The sequence below is a fragment of the Neltuma alba genome, unplaced genomic scaffold, assembly GCF_004799145.2.
Source record: "Neltuma alba isolate B1F8T4 unplaced genomic scaffold, ASM479914v2 tig00012348_pilon, whole genome shotgun sequence".
Classification (NCBI taxonomy): Eukaryota; Viridiplantae; Streptophyta; class Magnoliopsida; order Fabales; family Fabaceae; genus Neltuma; species Neltuma alba.
Window position 1 is genome coordinate 274,249 of NW_021636857.1, and position 23,940 is coordinate 298,188.

The window sequence follows — 23,940 nt, forward strand, 5'->3', positions numbered from 1 at the left end:
TAAGCTATTGTTCTTCCTACTTTTTCTATTTAACTTCTTCTTTTATTTTTCTAAGTTTTTGGCAGAATAATAAAATTTTTAGGGCTTGATAGATTTTTTTAATCTTTAATGCTTTTAACTTATTTTGATGATATTAATGGAACTAGTTTTTTTTTTGTTGAGCTAAGGAACTTATGGGGTTAGAATAGAAGCTTTATGACTTAAATTTTTAGTTAGATAGTTGATTTGAGACAATGTAAGTTAGGGTTTGGTTGGGAATTGGTTATTTGTGTTAATGATGATATTAATTTCAAAATTTATCTCTTATTTGAGTTCATTTGAGGTTATATTGAGGATTCAATGCTTGAACTTTGAGGATTTTTGTTGAAATAAGAGTGTTGATGATTTTTGGAGAGACTTTAACTAGTGAAAGTTGGGTGTTTTGAATAAATTAAGGAAAATATTATGAGTTATTGATTCTAATGAATGGGGAATGATTAATGGAAGAAGGGAATAGGGTTATAATAATGATTGGAGGTATAGTTGGTATATGGTTATTTTTCTAAGAGTTGGAGTAAGCACTTTTTGGAGATTTTTGGATGATTTGAAGGAATTATTCTTATTAATAATGTGAATTAGAGAAATAGAGTTGGGAAGTACTAGAAATTGTCACTTGGAGGAATAGATGAATTATTATTTTTCCTAAAGATAATTTTTTTAAAGTAAGTCAATTATGGGGATTTAGTTAATAAACTATTTTAATGCTGTGTTAATTAGTCTTTTTATTAATATATGCTTATAAATTCATTATTGTAGAGTGAGCTTGGTTTGAGCTCTTGGGTCTTGAATCCTCCTACTTTTTGTTCTTGTGTCAAGAACTTGAGGTAACTACTTTCTAATTTACTTGTATGCTTGTTGATGTGATTATAAGCATGTGTTGATATTATAGATGTTATCATTATATGTTTGGTGATTTATGTATGAAAAGTGAAATATATATATGAAAATTTATGTTTTGATAAATTTATTAGTGAAGTGGGCATGAATTATTTTATTTTGTGAATATCTTGTTGATGTTGAATAAAAATTTGATTATTGAGTCTGAGGATACTTTATGAATATTGGATTACGTGGAATTAGATGGTTGGAATGTTTATGGAGCTGTACTGTGTTATGTTGAAATGTAATGGTGGGAGATTTGATTATTTATACCACGTGGTATAGCCGCCACTTGGTGCCTAGTGGCTGGCTTTAACATTCTTAGAGCCTTTGGTATCACCCTTCCTTTGGCCGGGTTAAGGGTCAGCCCAAGGGACATGGCACCTTTCCGTATTCCAAGGAAAGGAAACTCATGGTCTGATGTGAGCTCTGTAATTTTTGGCCAAGTTATGCCTCATTATTGGAGAGCTTGGTGCAGTCTTGTTAAAGAGATGAATCCTGTTATGTATTATTAGCCCATGAGTTCTATCAGAGGTTACAAGGAGGTTATAAGGATGGTTGATGAAGTTCTGTGCATGCAAGTTATCTTTTTTTTTTTTTTTGGTGATATGCAAGTTATCTTTTGAAATTATTATATATTGTTTTCTCTAAAGATGTTTACCCTAGATGTTGTTTTAAATTGTACTTTGCCCACTTAACTATCTTGCAATCACCCCCTGTATACTTGTTGAATTGGAATTGTGGTTACTGGGTCAATTTGACTCACCCTGTTGTTATTTAATATTTTTTCAGGCGAGGGTTCAGGTGTTGGTCCCAAGAGGAAGTTGTCCAAGGCTTGAGTTGCTCTTCCAACTCTGTGTAACCTCTATTTTGGTATACATGATTTGTTTGATGTATATTGCCAAACTTTAGGGCTTTTTTGTTAAACTTAACATATGTTTAATTTTTCCGTTGTATTTTAGACTTGAGTTATTGGGCGAAGCCCTTTTTGGATATAGGTGACTGTTATTTTGATTGCAATTGATATGGGCAGTGGTAGTAGTTATTTTGGTGGACTTCAAATACTATAGCCCATTCATGATTGGTTTTAGTTATATTTTTGGGATTATAGATATTCATGATGGAGTTGTTATACACATGAAAAATCAAGTATTGATTACTTCTTGTTATATTAATTATCTCTACTACTCTGGAATAGTGGCTACTGCACTGTTATGGATGTAAATTGTTAATGGCTATGGTAGATTTCTATTTGACTAGTTTTGTTCTTTTTTATCATGGTTGACCTTTCAACGTAATTATGGGAGTCTTTTATAACTATCGTAGTTTCTTTTCATTGTATGATGTATTCTTTCTACCATAGTTTTTACTTAAATGTTTTTAGTTAACTCTTTCCGATTATATTGGTCATTTAAGAATTAATTATTATTTCTAAAAATTTTAATTACCACTTATTACGGGGGTTGTTACACAATGTGCTCCTGCAGCAGCAATACTGTGGAAAAGGCTTCAAAAAATATTCTGAACTAATTTTTTGCCTTCTTATAGTTGAGTAAAATAATGAGCTTTTAATGAAAAATCATGAATCTAGTCCAACCGGGTCCACTCCATTCCCAGAAGCAAATATGGTAGTAAATGGACCAACACATGGTCGTGGATGAGGACATGGACGTGCCTGTGGCCGTCGTATTGACCGTGGATGTGGTTGTGGTTGTAATAGAGGTGGTTCAAATTCCTACTCAAAGAGGACAAAGAATGATGAGAATCACAAAAGAAAGACTAGTGGAAGTAATAACCACTCTAAAGATTTGTGTTATCGTTGTGGTAGGAATGGTCATTGGTCATGTACTTGTCGTACATTGAAACATTTGGTTGACCTTTATAAAGAATTGCTTAAAAATAAAAGTAAAAGCAACGGCAAAATGCCAAGGGTAGAAACCAATTTTGTTGATGACGAGGGCGATTCTGATTATGACAACATGGACGTTTTCTTTGCTGATCCTAATAGAAAGATTGATCATCTGATTGGTGATGGGAATGTTCAACAACAATTTACTTTAGTGAAGTTAAATTTCTATAACTTAGTTTTTTTTTCTTTCATCTTCTTTTATAAAGTTTCTACTTTCAATGTTGTTATCTTTCCAAATTAATAAAATTATGAGTATTTTTTTTAATTAATTTTGTTTTTTTCCTTCCCCTCTATTGACTATGTTCCTTGTAACGAAGAATGGCTCCTATGGACGTCAATCATGAAGATTTATTTCTTGTTGATAGTGCAACAACTCATACAATACTTAAAAATAAAAAGTATTTCTCTTCTTTGGTAACGCAGGAAGCCAACGTTCAGACTATATCTGAAAGTACAAAATTGATTGAAGGCTCCAGAAGAGCCAATATATTGTTACTTGGAAGAACAATATTATACATTGATAGTGCATTTTACTCAACTAAGTCTAAAAGAAATTTGTTGAGTTTCAAGGATATCCACAAGAATGGATACCATATCGAAACAACAATTAAGAAAAATTAAGAATATCTTGCTATTACAAAGTCAACTTCTAACATAAAATGTATATTAGAAAGATTGCCCGCATTTTCTTCTGACTTGTACTACGCAATTATTAGTACAATTAAAGTACATATCATTATAAATCAGAAGTTTATAAATGATAACAAATTTAATGTTTGGCATGACCGGTTAGACCATCATAAGATAATTATGATGTGAAAAATAATTGAGAATTCATGTGGACATTTATTGAAAGGTCAACAAATATCATAATCCAATGTTTTCTCATGTAATGCATGTTCCAAAGGAAAGTTAATTGTTTGGCCATTACCAGGAAAACTAAAAAGTGAGCCTCTCACTTTTCTAAAACGCATACAGGGAGATATTTGTGAATCCCATAGGGACCATTTTGATATTTTATGGTTCTCATTGATGCATCAACAAGATAGTCACATGTCTGTTTATTATCTTTGTGTAACATGGCATTCGCAAGATTATTGGCTCAATTAATCAGATTAAGAACACATATCCATGATTTTCCCATCAAGAAAATACATCTTGATAATGCTGGTATATTTACTTCACAAGCTTTCAATGATTATTGTATGTTTCTTGGGATTAATTTGAACATCCTGTGGTTCATGTGCGCACACAAAATGGATTTGCAGAATCATTGATCAAACATTCACAATTAACTACAAGACCATTGCTTATGAGATCAAATCTCCCAATTTTTGCTTAGGGACATGCAATTTTGCATGTATCAATGTTAATTCCCATCAGGCCAACAAGTTATCTCAAGTCTTCCCTTTTACAATTAGTTTTTGGTCAGGAACTCAATATTTCCCATCTAAGAATCTTTGGATGTGCTGTACATGTTCCAATTGCTCCCTCATAACGTACCAAGATGGGTCCTCAAAAAAGGATAGGAATATATGTTAGATATGAATCTTCTGCTATAATAAAGTATCTAGAACCGTCAACAGGAGATTCGTTCACTGCTCGATTTGCCGATTATCATTTTGACGAGTCAGTTTTTCCAACAATGAAGGGAGAAAATAAGAAGTTGGAAAAGGACATTAGCTGGAAAGAACTATCACTATCTCATCTTGATTCTCGCACAAAAGAATGTGAACTGGAAGTTCAAAAGATAGTCAATTTACAAAGTTAAGCTAATCAATTACCAGATACATTTATTGACCCGAAGAGAGTAACAAAGTCACATATTCTAGCTGTTAATGCTCCTATTAACATTGATGTCCCTGATGGACAACCAATTGTGAATGATTCTAAAGCATGTATGAAGCGTGACAGGCCTATTGGTTCCAAAGATAAAAATCCTCGAAAGAAAAAAGGAACTAAAAGTATAGATGGCCTAGTTGAGAATAATTTAGAAAAGTTAGCAACTCCAGAAGAGTCATTAGACAATGTTAACATCCCAATTCTAAAAGAAAGTCAGGTACATGAAATATATGAAAATGATGGGATCTTAATTAATTATGTTATGAATGGGATACAATGGGACTGAAGTGAAGTTGACGTCAATGATATTTTCTCTTATATTGTAGCACTTGATGTGATGAATGATAATGAGGATCATGAACCAAAGTTAATTAGTGAATGTAAACAAAGAAAGGATTGGCCAAAATAGAAAGATGCGATTAAGGCAAAATTAAAATCGCTGGAACAACAAAAAGTTTTTGGACCAGTAGTCCTTACACCATAAGACGTAAAACCAGTTGGATATAAATGGGTTTTTGTGTGAAAGAGAAATGAAAAGGGTGAAATCATAAGATACAAGGCATGACTTGTTGCCTAAGGGTTTACACAAAGACCTAGTATCGATTTTGAAGAAACTTATTCACCAGTGGTGGATGGAACTACTTTTCGATACTTGATTAGCCTCATAGTAAATGAAGGGCTCAATTTGCATCTAATGGATGTTGTTACAATCTATCTGTATGTCTCACTTGACAATGACATTTATATGAGACTCCCTGAAGGGCTGAAATTGCTAGAAGCATACAATTCAAACTCTTAAGAACAATACTCAATTAAGTTAAACAAATTCCTATATAGATTAAAGCAATCAGGACGAATGTGGTATAACAGCTTAGTAAATATCTATTGAGGGAAGGGTATAAATGATGCAATATGCCTATGCATTTTTATGAAAAGATCAGGAAATGAGTTTGTTATAATCGTTGTGTATATTGATGATATAAATATTATTGGAACTCCTAAAGAGCTTAAAAAGGTAGTAAATTACCTAAAGAAAGAATTTGAAATGAAGGAGCTAGGAAGAACAAAATTTTTGGCTTGGATTACAAATTGAGTATTTGAAAGATGAAATTTTTGTATATAAAAAAACTTATACAAAAAGGATCATAGAACATTTTTATATGGATGAATTACATCTATTATGTACTCCAATAGTTGTAAGATCTTTAGAGGTGGATAAGGAACCTTTTAGACCTCAAGAAATCGGAAAAAAAAGGTGATGAAGAGCTACTTAGTCTAGAAGTATCATATCTTAGTGCAATTGGATCACTAATGTATCTTGCTAATCATACGCGACCTGATATATCATTTGTAGTTAACTTACTAGCAAGATATTCTTTACCAACATGAAAATATTGGAATAGAGTGAAACACATCCTTCATTATCTTAAGGATACAATGGACATGGGATTATTTTATTTGAATGCACCTAAGACTGATCTTGTTGGCTATGCAAATGCTGGATTTCGGTCTGACCCATATGTCAATAAATCACAAACAGGTTATCTATTCACATGTGATGGTACAGCCATTTCATGGCAATCTATGAAACAAACTACATTAGCCACATCATCTAACCATGTCGAGATTCTAGCGATGCATGAAGCAAGTCAGGAATGTGTATGGTTAAGGTCCTTAATACATCACATACAAACTACTTGTGGCTTGTCTTCTAGTAAAATAATCCCAACAATACTATATAAAGATAATATTGCATGTATTACCCAATTAAAGGAAGGGTACATCAAAAGAGATAGAACAGAGCATATCTCACCAAGATTCTTCTTCACTCGTGACTGTCATAAGGATGATGAAATTAATATCCAACAAATTCGTTCCAGCAAAAATTTAGCAGATCTACTCACCAAGTCACTTCCAGCCACCACGTTTGAGAGGTTTGTTCATGACATTGGACTTCGCAGACTCAGAGATACCAACTGACGTTGTCAAGAGGAGAAGTAAATACACACTGTACTCTTTTTTTCTTGTTTAAGATTTTTCTCATTGGGTTTTCCTAGCAAGGTTTTTAATAAGACATCACTATAAAATATATTAATAAATATTGCACTCTTTTTCTTCTACTAGGTTTTTGTCCCATAAGGTTTTTCTTAGTAGAAGTTTTTTAATGAGGCAAATATTTAGTTATGGACATCTAGGGGAGAGTGTTATGAATATAATATCTTTATAGATGTCAATGTATCTACCATTATCTCTTTTATCTCCCAGTGTCTTCAATATCTCCTATTATCCTTATTATCTTTTATTATTATGTTATCTGTAGATTCTATCAAAGATATAAAGCTGTACCTATAAATAGAGGTCATGTATAATTTATTGAATACCATTGAATGGAATGAGAAATACTCTCTCTTATTGATCTTCTTTTCTTCTCTATTATTCTTCTTTGTTTATAACAATAATAACTTTAATACTATTTTTGGCTTTTAATATAAGAGCTTTTTTGACTTTTATTTTGATTCTAAATATAAAACTTTAATCTACTTTATCTCTTCTAATTATCTATTTTTTACTAAGAAGTCTTTGTAGTAATGATAGTTCTAGTCAATATACTTGATCATTAAAAATATTTTAGGAAAGACAATACCTATTTATTACAAATAACTAGCTTTACTAATTTTCTTAATCTATTCAAATTAGTTAACTAGTTCTTATATTAAGGACCGGGGGTAGTGTAATCTATATATCATTTCTATTTCTTAATATAAAATCTTTATTAATTTTTTTAAAAAAAGAAAGTTACTAAGTTACTTAATTATAGTATATGTTATATGGTTCCTCAAAATATTTAGGTATCTCAATAGATTATGTATCAATTTATAAGTGAGACAAATTAGTTTGGAAAAAAATAATAAATACAAATACTTTAAAATAATTTAATAATTTTCTTAGTCTTCTTAATTAGTTAAATGAGTTTTATACTAAGAACCAGAGTGGTAAGTAGTAATATTGTTGATCAAGCGATACAGAATAAATAGTATGGAGGAAACAATGAACAACGACTATCGGTCTCTTTTTTTTTTCCCACTAGAAAGACAACTATTAGTCCTAAACTTTAGTTTAGCCTTTAAAGAGGAAATAATAGTGGTATACTATAAGATTACAAGGACTATAGTATCATTTGAAATATGGCGGGAACCCAAAAAAATGGAAATGAAAAAAGAAGGGAAAATCGCCTTGAAAGATGTAAAATTACAATTTGAGTTTTTCAAATCACAAAATTACTGTTAGAGACCGGATCTTAAATATGAATTATAAAATGTTGATGGAAAGACACAAATATCCCTCTTCTTCTCTTGCTCTACCGTCTCATCTTCGTCCTTCTCTTCCTCTTTCTTCTCTCCATCTTTGTGAACAGAGTGAACTGGCCCAAAGAGATATAGGGAGAAAACCTCACGCTTTATTGATAACTCAAGAAAATATATATACTACACTGTCTTGACTTACAACTAAAAAGGCTTTAGGCTTATGCTAGCCCAATCCATACAACAAACTTATATAGACTATAATGCTAATGCATTGACTCAATATCTATAACTCTAACACCCCCTTCAAGTTGGGGGCCATAAAGGTTAATGGTTCCCAATTTGCTTATCAACCTATTATGATCTTCTCGTCTAAGTGTTTTAGTGAGCACATCAACAAGCTAATCTTTAGAGTTAATATGTTCCAAGCTGATAAGTCCTTCTTGTAGCTTCTCTCGGACAAAATGACAGTCAATTTCGATATGCTTTGTTTGCTCTTGGAAGATGGGGTTGGTAGCGGTATAGATGGCAGCCTTGCTGTCACAATATACGTTAACCGGCTCAAGTCCTTTCACTCCCAGACCTCCTAACATCCGAGATAACCAAGTGATTTCTGAGACAGCTGCACCCATAGCCCGATACTTTGCTTCTGCTAAAGACCTTGACAGTGTTTGCTGTTTCTTTGATTTCCAGCATATGGGGGACCCACCAAATTTTATGACGTATTCTATTACTGATCTTCTTGTATCATGACATGTGGCCCAATCAGAGTCCACGTAACACTTTAGATGTCTTCTAGAAGTTGCGGCCAAGAATATGCCCAATCCTGGACTGCTTTTCAAATATCTTACTACACGAACAGCAGCTCCCATATGTGATTTTCTTGGATCACTCATGAACTGGCTTAAAGTCTATAGAACAAAACATATATCAAGCCTTGTAACAGTAAGATATGATAACCTACCTTTTCTATGATAGGGTGAAGGATCCTACAAGAGAGGATCATTTTCCTTGGCACTTTTCTGTTTCTGTTTTGTGTTTTTCTTAATGACTAGATTAGTGCCTACAAAACTCAATCTAGCACTTCTTTCCATAGGAATTGTTAGTGGTTTTGAACTACTCAAACCTGCATAAAAAAATGAGATCCAAAGTATACTTTTTTTGACTGAGAACAATCCCCTTTGCAGACCTTGCTAATTCTAAACTGAGGAAGTATTTAAGTTGTTCCAAGTCTTTAATTTTGAATTTTTGGTGCAAATGTAGTTTAGTCTCATTAATTTTGTCAAGGCTATTTCTAGCAATCACAAGGTCATCAACATAAGCTAAAATAACAGTAATTTCCTCTTTATCTCTTTTTACAAATAAAGAGTAGTTGTTGTGCCCGAATCCTGATCATCCCGTAGAAAGGAAAGAAAGAGGAGTCGTTACCAAAATTTTAAAAGGTTAATTTTGAAAACCTAAAAATGTGTGGTCTACGAAAATCGAATAGGGTTTGGGAGTCGATTGTGTGTGGAGAAGGTGTTAGGCACCCCACAACACCCATTCAAAAGAACGGTTACCTTAAGTCAACTACTCAAAATTAATATGGCTTTTTTATTATATTTTAATCACTCTAAAAAATAAAGATAGAAACAAAGAAAAAATTTATTTAAAAGAAGAAAAAATAAATTATTTATAAAGCTGGACTTGATCTAGGATAAAAACCTAGTGCCTATGTACCTTTTAGAGGGATCAAAGCCCATATAGTTTGGGGGTAAAAATGCATGTCACTTGGTTAGTATTTTTAAAAAAATATTTATTCAATTAAAAAAGGTGTTTTTTAATGGGTTTGTATTTTTAATATATGGAAAACAAATTTTGTGTGTGAGGAAGGTGTTAGGCACCCCACAACACCCATTCAAAAGAACGATTACCCTAAGTCAACTACTCAAAATTAATATGGCTTTTTTATTATATTTTAATTACTCTAAAAAATAAAGATAAAAACAAAGAAAAAATTTATTTAAAAGAAGAAAAAATAAATTATTTATAAAGCTGGACTTGATCTAGGATAAAAACCTAGTGCCTACGTACCTTTTAGAGGGATCAAAGCCCATATAGTTTGGGGGTAAAAATGCATGTCACTTGGTTAGTATTTTTTAAAAAATATTTATTCAATTAAAAAAGGTGTTTTTTAATGGGTTTGTATTTTTAATATATGAAATACAAATTTTGTATTTTTATTTAGAAAATATTTTTTAAAAGAAATTTTGAATTATCCTCCCTATGGATGTTCCCATAGCCTCACATGAGAGAATAATCGTTTGAGCCTGCGAATGTTCTAAAAACCTCACACGACTCTAAAAAAAAACATTTTGAGATTACATGTACATATTTTAAACAGATTTTCTATTCTATTATTTATTTATAAAGATGGTGCCAAAATTATTTTCTTTCTTTTTATTTCAAAAGAAAAATTTGCACAACCACATTGGGGTGACCTAGAGCCGGGAAAACGGGCCGAGCCCGTCGGGCCGGCCCTTTTAGGCCCTGAAATTATGAGGGCCGGGCTTGATATTTTTCTCTTAAAATGAAACATAAGCCCTGGAGGGCTGGCCCTGGAGGGCCGAGGGCTTAAAAGGGCCGGCCCTGGAGGGCCACGGGCCGGCCCTTTTAAGCCCTTTTATATTTTTTTTATTTTTAAAATTTTTTTATATAATATTAATGTTATTAATTTTTTATATTGTTAATAATATTTCAAATATTTAGTTATTATTATCATTTTAAAAGTAAATTTAGTTTTAGATAATAATTTATCCAATTAAATTTTTAAAAAATGGGTTAATTTGGACTTTAATAATGATTTGATTTATATTATATGCGTTGATATTTTTAAACTATATATATATATTTGATAATAGAATATTTTTATACTTATATAACTTGTGATTCTATAATTTGAATTAGAAATTCATGAGTTTTAATAGGAATGTTTCTCACATTAAAGTAAAAAAATAGTTAGATTGCAAAATTTAAAAATAAAATTCTTATAAAGAAGAAAAACTTGATATTTTTGTTACGAAAGAAAAGTATACTTATGAAGAAAAGTAATTAATTATAGTGATGATGAAGTTTCAAAAGATTAATAATAGTGTTTATTTATTGCACAATTGCATTATAGATAAAACTTTTAGATGTTGTTATCTTGTTAATGAATGTTTTAGATGTTGATGAATATTTATATATGATGATATTTTATATGTGACTTAATTTTATTCATATTTATGTCTTTTATTAATAATTTCATTGATTTATTTTTATAAAAAATATGATAAATATAAAAAATAGTATTTTTTCTTAAACGGGCCAAAAGCCCGCGGGCCGGCCCTGGCCCTGTAGCTTAAGGGCCGAGCCTAGCAAATTGGGGTATTTTTAAAATTCCAGCCCTGGAGGGCCGGCCCTTTTAAGCCCGCCAGCCCTGAAGGGCCGGCCCTGGAGGGCCGGGCCAGCCCTGATTCCCGGCTCTAGGGTGACCCAATAGTCTCAAATAGTTTACCAATGAATCTAGATACTTGTGGAGGTTCTGAAAAGCTCACACGGTATAGATTTTAAAAAGAGATACGCTTTCTAAAACAAAAAGAAAGAACGCTAAAAAATAAATCAATATGAAACTCAAGTTAAACATAATAGATAGGACAGAAAATTCATACTTGATGCTCCACTTATCAATTGACTGAAAAAAAAAGACATTATATAATAAGCTAATAATAATAAACTATATACACATATTAGTAAAAAGACATGAGCCAAAAATAGAATAAATGAAATAAAATGAAAATAAAAAAAGAAGAAAGTAGATATCAAAGTGAGAAGATATGGGAGATAAATAGATAAGGGTATATTTCGAGCAAATCAAAGAGAAGGAGAGTAGCGAGAATTAACTAAAATCATATTAGATTCAACCCTCTAGCTGTCACCACTCAAGCTTACAAATATGATAGTAGTCACAAGAGCATAAGCTTTTCTTGAGTAGAAGATAGAAGAAGATGAACAAAAGAATTTTCTCTAGTTAGGCCTCTTTTCTCTTTTCCCAACCCAACTCATTGCCATGAAATAAGATGATAGAAAAGCTCTCTATCTTGCCTCCTTTTTCACTGGGAAATTCTGAATGATTTCCTCTAACCCTTACTCTATAGACTTCACCTAGGATTTTCCAATTTTTCTCTAATTTTTTTTAATTTCCCTCAATTATGACTCATAATGTAACTTCCTGTTTAAGTACCAAATCATCATCAAATTGTGATTTTTTTATTTTTTATTTTTATTTATTTTTTCTAGTGTTATGACTCCAAAATATGTTCACCTCATATTTCCTAAATTAGAGACCAATTAGTATTTAATTTCATCTTTTGCTTTATTACTATTTATTGTGAGAAAGATGTTCTTATTTGATTTTTCTTTTTCGGGTAGATTTTTAAACTTGGTCTCCAAAAAAGAATCAAGGGGAATTTTTCTTTTATTATTATTAGATTTATTATTATTTATGTGAGCTCAGACAAAATAGGGTGTTTACAGTAGTCATACTTGCGCTATCTAAACCCCCATTGTATAAGAGTTTCGGTGAGTTTGACATTCCATTGCCTAAAGGCTTGCTTTAGGCCATAGGGGAGCTTAACATATCACACGGCTCCATATTACATAATTTCTAGAACCTGTCAAAACTTGTGGAACCAATGTGACTGCCTGGGTGTCTGAAGGGTGCAATTAAAGGGATGGTTCGAATCGATTTGTGTTGCCATTGGTAGAATTCTTTAATGGGGAGATTCGAGACCGTAGCGAAAGGTAAACTAGAGGTGACAGAATGAAAGAAAAGGGTAATCAATAAAATTTCAACGAATAAAGGGAACCAAACCACGATCAAGCAGCGTTCTTGACAGTAGAAACAATGAAACTCGCTTGACAACAAAAAAGATTGATGTTGCGGAGGAGGCCACTAACTTGTAGAGAACTCAGAAGAATTTGATGTTTATTAAACTAATTGCTAAAATTCTTAAACAAAAAACTCGTCCAAGATTCGTCCTTATCCTGTGAATTTTGACGAAAAGGCGAAGATTTGAGGGACGAAATCTCTGGATTAATGCATCGACTTGGCGATTTGAGGCAGACAGAGAACACCTTTCAGATCTCTCGAGTCAATCTTCTTGGATCTGATCACATGCAACGACGTCGTTGCGTTTGGGACTGAAGGCTTCGTGACAGTGAGGAATTCTAGACTGCCTCATCATTGCTCTATGAAGAGTCTTGGGCCTTAGGGGAAAACCTGGCTTCTTGGTACCATGTGAACAGAGTGAATTGGCCGAAAGAGATACAAGGAGAAAACCTCACGTTTGTTGATAATTCAAGAAAATATATATACTACACTGTCTTGACTTAACTAAAAAGGTTTGGGGCTTATGTTAGCCCAATCCATACAACAAACTTATACAGACTACAATGCTAATACATTGACTCAATATCTAGAACTCTAACAATCTTCCTTCTCCTTCTCCCCTAACCACACCTTCCTCCCCCCACCACATCTCCCCGTCCCCACCCCTACCTCCTCCTCCCCCATTACTTGTGCAGCAAAGTCGATGATGAAGCGGGTAACACGATCAAAGAAGGCTTTAGCAAAAATAAATGAATAGGCAGGGGCAACTACAAACTCTAGAAAGATGGGTCTTGCTTCTACCGTACACATGGTTGGAATAGGAGATTTGCAAGCTTTGCAAGTTCTCTCTCTATGTTCCTTTTGGGTTTATAGAAAGATTATTATGAATAAAGTGTCAGACTTTTAAGCGTTAGCCTATGAATAAACTGACATGTATATTAGAAAGGAAACAAAATTTATTAAAGTAGTGTCATGTTTAGAGCTTTGGTGGTAAGCAAAATGTGGAATTGAAAAAAAGATATGAATAAAGATTTGTTGTGACTTTATTGACTTTGGCTAGAAAAAAGAATGTTGGTTTAGTAACATGTAGTGAATAAAGCAATGTACATGGCTGGATAAACAGCAACAAAAATTAATGGCAAGCTCTGAATTTTGCTGCCACGGCCATACTTTTTTTGTTGTTGTTATTGGCCATAATAACATTGTTCTTGCCAATATGTTATTATTGGTATACTAGTGATAAAAAATATTGTGGTTGTATTGAAAAAATAGATGCTGTCATCGTCATACTAGTATTTTGTTATTGACTATAAGAATGTTGTTATTTCCAATATAAATGTTGTTATCAGTATACTAATGATGAAGAATATTTTGTTTGTCATTATTTCCACATTTCACTATCAAATGATAAGTGTGGTAAGTCAAATGAGAATAGTAATAAGTGAAATAATAATTCTATTATTAGATTTCCCATGAAATTAAGTTTTAAGAAAAGTTGTCATTATTTTCACATTTCATTGTCAAATGACAAGAACGGTAAGCCAACTGACAAGAGTGGTAAGCGAAATAACAATTCTATAATTGGGTTTCCCATAAAATTAAGTTTCGTAAAAAGTTGACTTTATTTTCACATTTCACTACCAAACAATAAGAACAGTAAGCCAAATGACAAGAGTGGTAAGCGAAATAACAATTCTATAATTGGGTTTCCCATAAAATTAAGTTTCGTAAAAAGTTGACTTTATTTTCACATTTCACTACCAAACAATAAGAACAGTAAGCCAAATGACAAGAGTGGTAAGTAAAATAACAATTCTGTGATTGGGTTTTTTATGAAATTAAGTTTTATAGATAGTTGATAATATTTTCACATTTCACTTCCAAATGATAAGAGCGGTAAGCTAACTGACAAAAGTGGTAAGCCAAATAAAAAGTTTGGTAAGTGAAATTGCAAGTCCGCGACAAAGATTCTCATTAACTTTAGAATATTAAATAGATATACATTACGACTATTTAGAATAGATAAATACAAAATGTTAACATTATTCTGTCCAAAAAACAAAAGACCAACATTTTTAACTTGTCATGTCATGTTACTACCATCATAGTAACAAGTCTGTAATTAAAATACTACCAAGTGAAATTGTAACAATGGTAAGCTAAATAACAAAAACCAAAGGTGTTTTGATAGCAACCAGTTTTTGCAAGATTCAATAAGAAGTGCACCTCAAACTAATTACAAAATTATCCAATTAACATCTTCCATCATCAACTTTACCTCTCATTCCCTTCCATCATATAGTAAGTGTAGTATGCCAAATAATAAATTGTGAATGTCAAATTACAATTTTAGACTACACAAATGCGACAACTTTTTCATGTACTTTAGAACATATAATACATCAACATTGTTACTATTTACAATTGATAAATATAAAATATTAACATTGTTGTGGCCATCAACAAAATACCAATATTTTCAAATTTTCATGTAGTATTACTGTCATTGTGACACTTCACATAATTATATTTATATATGCGATAAAAATACTTCATTTAAAAATTCATACGTATTTCTAGCATTCAAATCAGGTAATAATTTCAAAATATTTTTCTCACATAACTTAACAAAATAAACTATTGAAATCTTATAGTAATGCAAATAAAAATATAACATAGCATGTGTTTGAAGAGTATAGAAGCCTTTACAGTTTACTCCATTGGTGCCTTTTCTTTACTCTTACCAGATCCTTCACCTAAAAAATGTTAATATAAGGGATTTAATCTAACATCTCAGTAACTACTGAAATTCTAACCTATACAGACAAACCATATATGACAAACAAAAATCTGATTATATGTGTGTGTATATAGAGAGATCACATATTTTCACATTCAACTTAAATTTACTCTAATTTAAATACATATAAATCTTAGTTTTCATTATATCCAAAAATAATGCAATATGCAACCTACTTTATATCACCATCTATCCTTATACCGCTGACTAGAGCCATAGGCTAACACAAAGTCCAATAGAAATTAATCCATTTTATTGAATTATTCCAAACTCACCAATACTTGAGATATATTAAGACAAAGATATAGAGCTCAAATTTGGATTATGGTTCCCCTCCTTTGAAAATAAAATAAGGAGATGTTACATGTCTTATAACTCCAACAAATTCCTGACCAAAGAAAAAATATGAAAAAAAAAGTTCTGACAAGTGCCATCTACTATGCATCGAGTAATAGCATATCACGTGATAATTTTATATCAATACATATCTCTTTTTATCATTAGCCTAACAATACATATGTCATATGATAGATAATATTATATCAAAATGCTTCCACCAAAAATACTATATTACTTTAAATAAGAGAGCAAATAAAATTCCAATACAAATTAACAGTACAGTTCATTATCATTCAATAAATATCACTATATTTAAATATTGATAATAATTAATGGCAATCAATCTTAATATAATAAATTAATATATCAAAACATTGTAAACTCATAATATATACTTATATTTCAGTATGATATAAAAACTAGTAAATTCACAATATAATCATACACAATTCACATGTACATGAAAGAATTTTTAGAGTTACTAGCTACTCTTTAGCTTACAAATAAGCACACAACGATTACTCTAAAATTCTCAAGAGTCTACAAAATTACATATAAATATGTATTAATATATAACTCAAAACTATTATAAAACTACTCTAAAATTCTAAGACTACTCTTTAAACCAAAATTATATAAACATATTAACTCTCACAGATCTAACTATTTGTAATAAATAAAATATTATCTGACAATAAAACTTTTCATATAACAAGATTTAAATTTAATAACTTAAATATATATTTTTATTACCCAAAATCTAAATATTTTATATTAAAATTTTAATTATTTATTATAATCTCATTTAAAATTTTTCCTTAGCCAAACAACTCCTTTGAATTATAAATAAACTTCAATTCTTATAAAATTCTTAACTTACAATTCTTCTAACTTTCAAAAATTATTTCAATAATATATGTTTAACCTATTCAATATTCATATCAACTAAAATCTCGATAGTACATTAAATAGCCCAAATAAATTATTTGACTTAAATTTAATCAGTAAAAACGTTCTATATATTTCGGATAACAAATTTTTCAACTAAAATCTTGATTTAAAATTCTCAAAACTATCAATGAACAAATATAAACTGATTAAAATTTTTTAGTAATGTATCTTTAAATTTTTACAGTCGTATATTGTCAAAACTCAATATTTACTCTATACTCAAACCGTAAAATTTTTTTTTCTAAACATTATAATGATACTAATAATATAAAGCTCTAAATATATAAAAATATTTAAAAAAAATTGATAAAAAAGGTATTTTTATGCACTTAAATAATTTTTAAAACTTGTCTTATTTTTCAAAATAGCTAAACACTTCCCTGCCTCTTTCTCGCTCTTTCTTTATGTGCCTCTTCCAACTACCCCTCTCCCGTTTTTCTTCCTTTTATTATAAATAACCCTAAACTTTTTTACCGAATTCGGTGGAAAGTTGGGGTTTCTTTTTTTAATTTTAATTTTAATTTAATTTAAATAATAATAAAATATTATTTTACTTATTTTTATTGTTACTTTTTTAGTTACAAATTTTTTTAATAATTTTTTTAAAAAAAATATGTTACAACTGTTATAGTATAAAGTCTGCAGTCACAATATTACCAAGAAAAATTATAACAATGGTATGACAAATAACAAAAAATCAGCATTGTTTTGACGACAACTATTTTTTTGCAATATTCAATGATAAATACACATTAAGATGGTATAACCACTTAATGTTCTTTTGTTATCAAACATATTAGTTATAAATCATCTCCTTTATAAGGCATTTATTTAATAGTCTATCCACTTAATATTTTCTTCTCTAGACCACTGTACATGCTTCTCTAACCTAAATCACCTCCTTTATAAGTTAGGCACTCACCATTATTCTCAACACTCATTGACACACATTCATTATCAAAAGTCATCAGAATTTCATTCATTTCTTGTAATAGTCCCAAGAAATTCTCAATCATACCAATATAATAATAAGTTAGGATGCATATATTCAAATTACAAATTTGATTAGTGAAATAACAAGTTAAGTTAGTGAAAAAATAAGTCTGAATATGAAAATTACAAGTCTAGTAAGTAAAATAACAAGCTCGGATATTAAAATTACAAATTTAGTTAAAGAAATAACGAGTCTGGATATGAAAATTATAACTTTATTTAGTGAAACCATAAATCTGAGTATGAAAATTACAAATCTAACAAGTAAATTAGCAACAATTCGTTGGCAAACAACAACTTTCAACTACAACACTATAAGCATAATAATAACATTTCTAAGTGAATTAGTAACAATCTATTAGCAAACAACAACTTTCAATTGCAAAAGCATAACCACTTACATTTATACATTATTCATTGCTCTAGGTTCCATTTTCCCTCCGACACTCCCCCATGCATAACATTCCTTATCCTTGTCCATCGCAACCAACCCCACACAAATCAGAGATTAGAAATCAGACTATAAAAACAAAAATATTTCACCTCAAGTTCACCACAACCTCCTCTAACTAACATCTTCCATTATCAACTTCATCTCTCACTCTCTCCCAATGTGTAACCCAGCGAACCACAATGCAACTCACCAAAATAAAGAAGAAAATCACATTGCTCAATCTTAGAGGAAAAAATAGGAGAAGAGTGTAGTTAGAAACATTGCTCATTTGATTCCCACAATTGAAAGCTGCAAAATATGTCAATCTTTCCTTCTCTAAGTAGCTCCCACCATGTACTTTTTACCTTTGCTTTCATTAATGTTTCTCAATAACAAAGGGGCATTTTAGTCTTTTGGGTTTCATTTCACTTGCAATTTAAGACCTGGCCTCCTCAAACAATAATGTTAATTCAGGAACCCATTTTACTATTTTATATATTCAAGGGTCTTTTTACGTGATTTTTCAAAAAAAAAAAAGCAGGCTTCTCATAGTCATGCACAGGTGGAAAAAAAAAAAGCCCCCAGAAAATGGAGTTACGTTCTCTGCCTCCTCCCGAGCAAAAGACAAATACAAATTTTACATACATAGATATTAGATGGGGTCTATGACGCGACTTCTAGATAGAGTTGGAAAAACAGATCGGTCCAGCCCTACAGGCTCTAAATTTTAAAAATATCCCAATTTGTTAGGCTCGGCCTTTAAGCAGACGGGCTCAGGGCCTGCTCCCGGGGCAGGGCTTTTGGCCAGTTTAAAAAAAATTATTTTTCATATATTTTATCAAAAAATAAAATAAACCAATAAAATTACTAGTAAAGGACATAAATATGAATAAAATTAAGTCACAAATATAAAAGATCATCATATCTAAATGTCCATCAACATACAAAAAATCTAAAACATTCATTAGACATAACAATTCAATAACGTTAACATCCAAAAGTTCCATTAAAAGTAGACAAATTTTTTCACTAAAAAAAAAAAGGACAAACACTATCATCAATTGTAAGAATATTTGATTGTGCTTCACTAGTAACAGGCTCTTCTTGACTTCTAAAAATATCAATGATTTTTTCTCAAACAAGGTCTTATAATTAGGACCGGAGGTAACATTTTTTTTCTCAGGCTTTAATTGTGAAAATCACTTTGTTGCAGAGTTTCATGGGAAGTCTGAAATATTTTAGCACTTTGGATTGATCCATAGTATGCTTTTAATGAGCTAACTATGTCATCTTTTTTTGCTTTTGTTCAGTCTTCTTTGATTTTGTCTAGTTCGCTTGTCTAACTCTATTTAAATATAGAGTAAAAATTATGATATAGTCACTATAGAAAAAGTGTTAACCTACTTATTAAAATTTTATAACATATATACATATTGATATGCATCTGTTGGTTCAATGATTAAAATTTTTGTTTTAATATGGGAAATATATTTTGCTTATTTTAATATATAACTGTTGGTTTAAATAAATACAAATTTAAAATCTGATTTAGGATATAGAGAATATTTTTTATTTATTTTAATATCATTAGAGATTGAGGTGTGAGCTGAGAGTGAGTGAAAGAATGAAAGTGAAACTTAGAGAGGAAGAGTGTGTAAAATGTTAGAGACTTAGGTTAGGGTCAAGGAAATAAATATAAATTAAGAAAAAAAATTTATTGTTGGCAGGCTTAAATGGGCCGGCCTTTTTATTTTCGAGCCCTACAGGGTTAGTCATTTTAAGTCCAAGTTTCCTTTAAAGACCCTAAATTATAAACCCGGCTCTTAGCTTAAATAGGCTTAAATAGACCTGCCCGACGAGCTCAACCTATTTTTCCGGCTCTACTTCTAGATATAACTTTTGTTCATGCCCTCCGAACCAAAAAAATGCTTCACGAAACCGCTTTAGGTGCTCATATGAAATATGAGCAACTAAATTGATCCCATCAGCGTCCTCTAGATCCAAATATTTAAATTCATTTTTTTATTTTTTAAAAATAATTATTTTAATGAGTATAAAATTTAAAATAAAAATAATCTCTTAAATACAACTTCTTTTAAAAAAATATTTTTATTTAAAATGATATTAAATTAGGTGCTCCACTTTTTCTTTTTGTTTTTTTTTTGTTGATGCTTCAGCATTATAGGGCCACACATATTCTTATATTTTCAAAAAATATATATTGTAAGACATTTATTTTTTAACCTGTGTTTTATAAATGAGAAAATTTTAATAAAATAATAGTTAAATTTGCCAATTTGGGTCACTTAAATTTACAAAATCTCATTAGTTATAATGACTGAATTAGAATTTTTAACATGTTGGTCAATTAACAATGTTGTCCTTTAATTTTTTTTTTTTTAAATCCTCAAGTCACCCCCATAGCCGACTCGCCACTGGAGCACTAGAGGTCAAGTGGCTACTGGTGACTAGAGCTCTAGTGACTAGCAATTATTTATTAAAATTTTTTTAATTTGCATAATGTGATTAACAACTCTTATAACAATATTTGTAATTTAATTAACGCTATTAATCACATGTTTTTCAGTTTTTTAAACTAATATTTTTTAACTTTTATAATATAATTTATAACTCTTGTTAGGGTATTCACAACTTCAGTAACTATACTAACCACATGTTTTTTAAGCTTTTAAACTGAGATTTTTTAACATTCATAACATTGTTAACAACTCTCATAATAATATTTGCAACTCTATTAATGTCTTTAACTACTTTATATGATAGGTTTGTAATGTTATGAAAATTGAAAAAAATACTTCAATAAGTAGTTGCTGGTTGGCGAAGCTCCGAGAGCCACCTGACCTCTAGTGCCAATTGCCAGTGCTGGAGCTCCGATGGCCGGCAATGAGATGTCTTGAGGTTTAAAAAAAAAAATTAAAGGGCAACATTGTAAATTGACTAACATTGTAAAATTTTGATTTAGTCATTGTGACTAATTGCAATTCTGCAAGTTTAGGTAACCATTTGAAAATTTACAAATTCAACTACTACCTCAAATGCTTAATATAAGAACTCATTTGATTTTTATTTTATTATATTTTATTTTACTTTTTTTTGTTTACAACCCAGAAGCACAAAAAGACAAAGTTTATCCTATGCCATCTAACATGTGAACAGTTCCAAACTCTTCAGACTCATCATAGTCAACCTAGCCCTTTCACTGCACGCACAATACGAGGATCAACATACTCCACGCGTCTCCAACCCCCTTCTTTGATCAAGCAAAGTTTTGCTAGGCTAGTATTTGTAATAATAATAATATTAGCTAATACACTTTATTAGTAAGAATATTTTAAAAAAATAATATCTATTTATTATAAATAACTAATTTAATTAATTTTTTTAATATATTTAAATTAGTTAACTAAATCTTATATTAAGTATCGGAGGTGATATCATTTTATTGGAATTTTTTCTTTATAAATAGGACAAGCGGAGGGAGAATGTAATAAACAAAGGGAGGAGTCATCCAATTCCAACGCAACAAACATTGATCAGCACGCAATAAAATCCAAACTCATCGTCTCTCTCAACTACAAGCGAAGATGAATTCACACCCTGCCGTCCGACGAATCTCCGAATGCTTCATCAAACCACCCCTTCCACCCGATGACTCTAATCCTATCTGCTACCTATCTCCATGGGATCTCGCTATGTTGTCTGCTCACTACATTCAGAAAGGCCTTCTCTTCCTCAAGCCTTTTTCTTCTGATCCGAACCATCCCGGTTTCATCCATTCTCTTCTCCGCCGCCTCAAGCAGTCTCTTTCTCTCACCCTCCTCCATTTTTATCCCCTCTCTGGCCGCCTAGTTACCACACGTGTTCCCTCCTACTCCGTCTTCGTCGAATGCCACAACGGTGATGGAGCTAGATTTATCTACGCTACTTTAGACATGACCGTCTCCGACATCGTCTCCCCCGTCGACGTCCCGCCGTTGTCCAATCATTCTTTGACCATGATAGAGCAGTCAACCACGACGGCCACACCTTACCTTTGTTGTCCGTTCAAGTCACTGAACTCATAGACGGCGTCTTCATCGGCTGTTCCATGAACCATTGCCTCGCTGACGGCACTTCCTACTGGAGATTCCTCAAGGCGTGGTCTGAAATCTTTCGAGCTCAAGAAGATGATAATAAGTATGATCAAAGTGATGTTCTCTGTATTCCCAATATCTCACACCCACCGATTCTCACTCGTTGGTTCCCAGAAGGTTGTGGTCCCTTAATCAATCTTCCCTTCAAACATCACGACGATTTCGTGAGCAGATTCGAAGCACCCCGTCTTAGAGAGAGAATATTCCATTTCACAGCAGAATCTATCGCCAGACTGAAAGCAAAGGCCAACCAAGAGGCCAATACCACCAAGATATCGTCATTCCAATCATTATCGGCGCTCGTCTGGAGGTGCATAACACGCGTACGGAGTCTCCCCCGTGATCAGAAAACAACCTGCAGGTTGGCGGCAAACAACAGATCAAGAATGGAATCGCCGCTGCCAGAGGATTACTTCGGGAACTCGATCCACGCGGTGGCTGCGGAAACGACGGCGGGGGAATTGCTACAGCACGACCTTGGGTGGGCGGGGCGGAAGATTCATGTGGCTGTTGCTAGCCATGACGACAAAGCAGTGAATGGGTTTCTGAAGAAATGGTTGGAGAGTCCGATGGTGTATCAACTGAGTCGGTTGTTTGACCCGTATAGCGTCATGATGGGGAGCTCACCCAGATTCGACATGTATGGGAACGAATTCGGAATTGGGAAAGCGGTGTGTGTTCGAAGTGGGTACGCCAACAAGTTTGACGGGAAAGTGACGTCGTATCCGGGCCGTGAAGGAAGAGGAAGCATAGATCTGGAGATGTGTCTTCCGCCGGAGTTGATGACTGCCCTGGAGTCCGACGACGAGTTCATGAACTCTGCATCTCTGCAAACTGTTTCGGCGGAGTTTTGATCTCCTGTTACGCGTTCGTCCACATAACAAGTCAAATGTCTCTGCATGTCATCACGTGATTTTGGATTAAAATAAATTTTGAATAATTAAATTAAATAGCCCTTTTAAGCAAGATGCGATGTGTTTTTGGTCTAAGCCGCCGAACCTAATCCCCTTTGCTTAATATTTTTGACCGGAATTATAAATTAAAGATCGGTTTTTTTATACCTAATCTTTCATTTGGAATTTATAATTCCGGTCAAAAAATTCAGTTTTTTATACATAAAAAGAAGCAAAGTTTCTACTTCAAAGGCATCTCTCCATATAAATATATATATTTATATATATATTCATTAGAAAAAGAGGTTACCTTTATTTGATTTCTTGATTGATATAAAGGTCCCCCAAGTGGAAATATAATAATGTGGTGGGCTGGTGGCTGATACTTAAACTATTATTAGTTTGACAATTTTCTCTGGACGAGATGTGGAATGTTATCATCGGAAATTGAACACAATATTTTAATGCGTAAAAAGTAAGCATTTCCTGTAATATTT

At 31.9% G+C, this 23,940-nt stretch overlaps 1 pseudogene; it reads left to right on the plus strand.

Annotated features, from left to right (window-relative positions):
* The first annotated feature begins 21,946 nt into the window (after nucleotides 1-21,946).
* LOC114726271 (uncharacterized acetyltransferase At3g50280-like) lies at nucleotides 21,947-23,550 on the plus strand (annotated as a pseudogene).
* The last annotated feature ends 390 nt before the right edge of the window (nucleotides 23,551-23,940 follow it).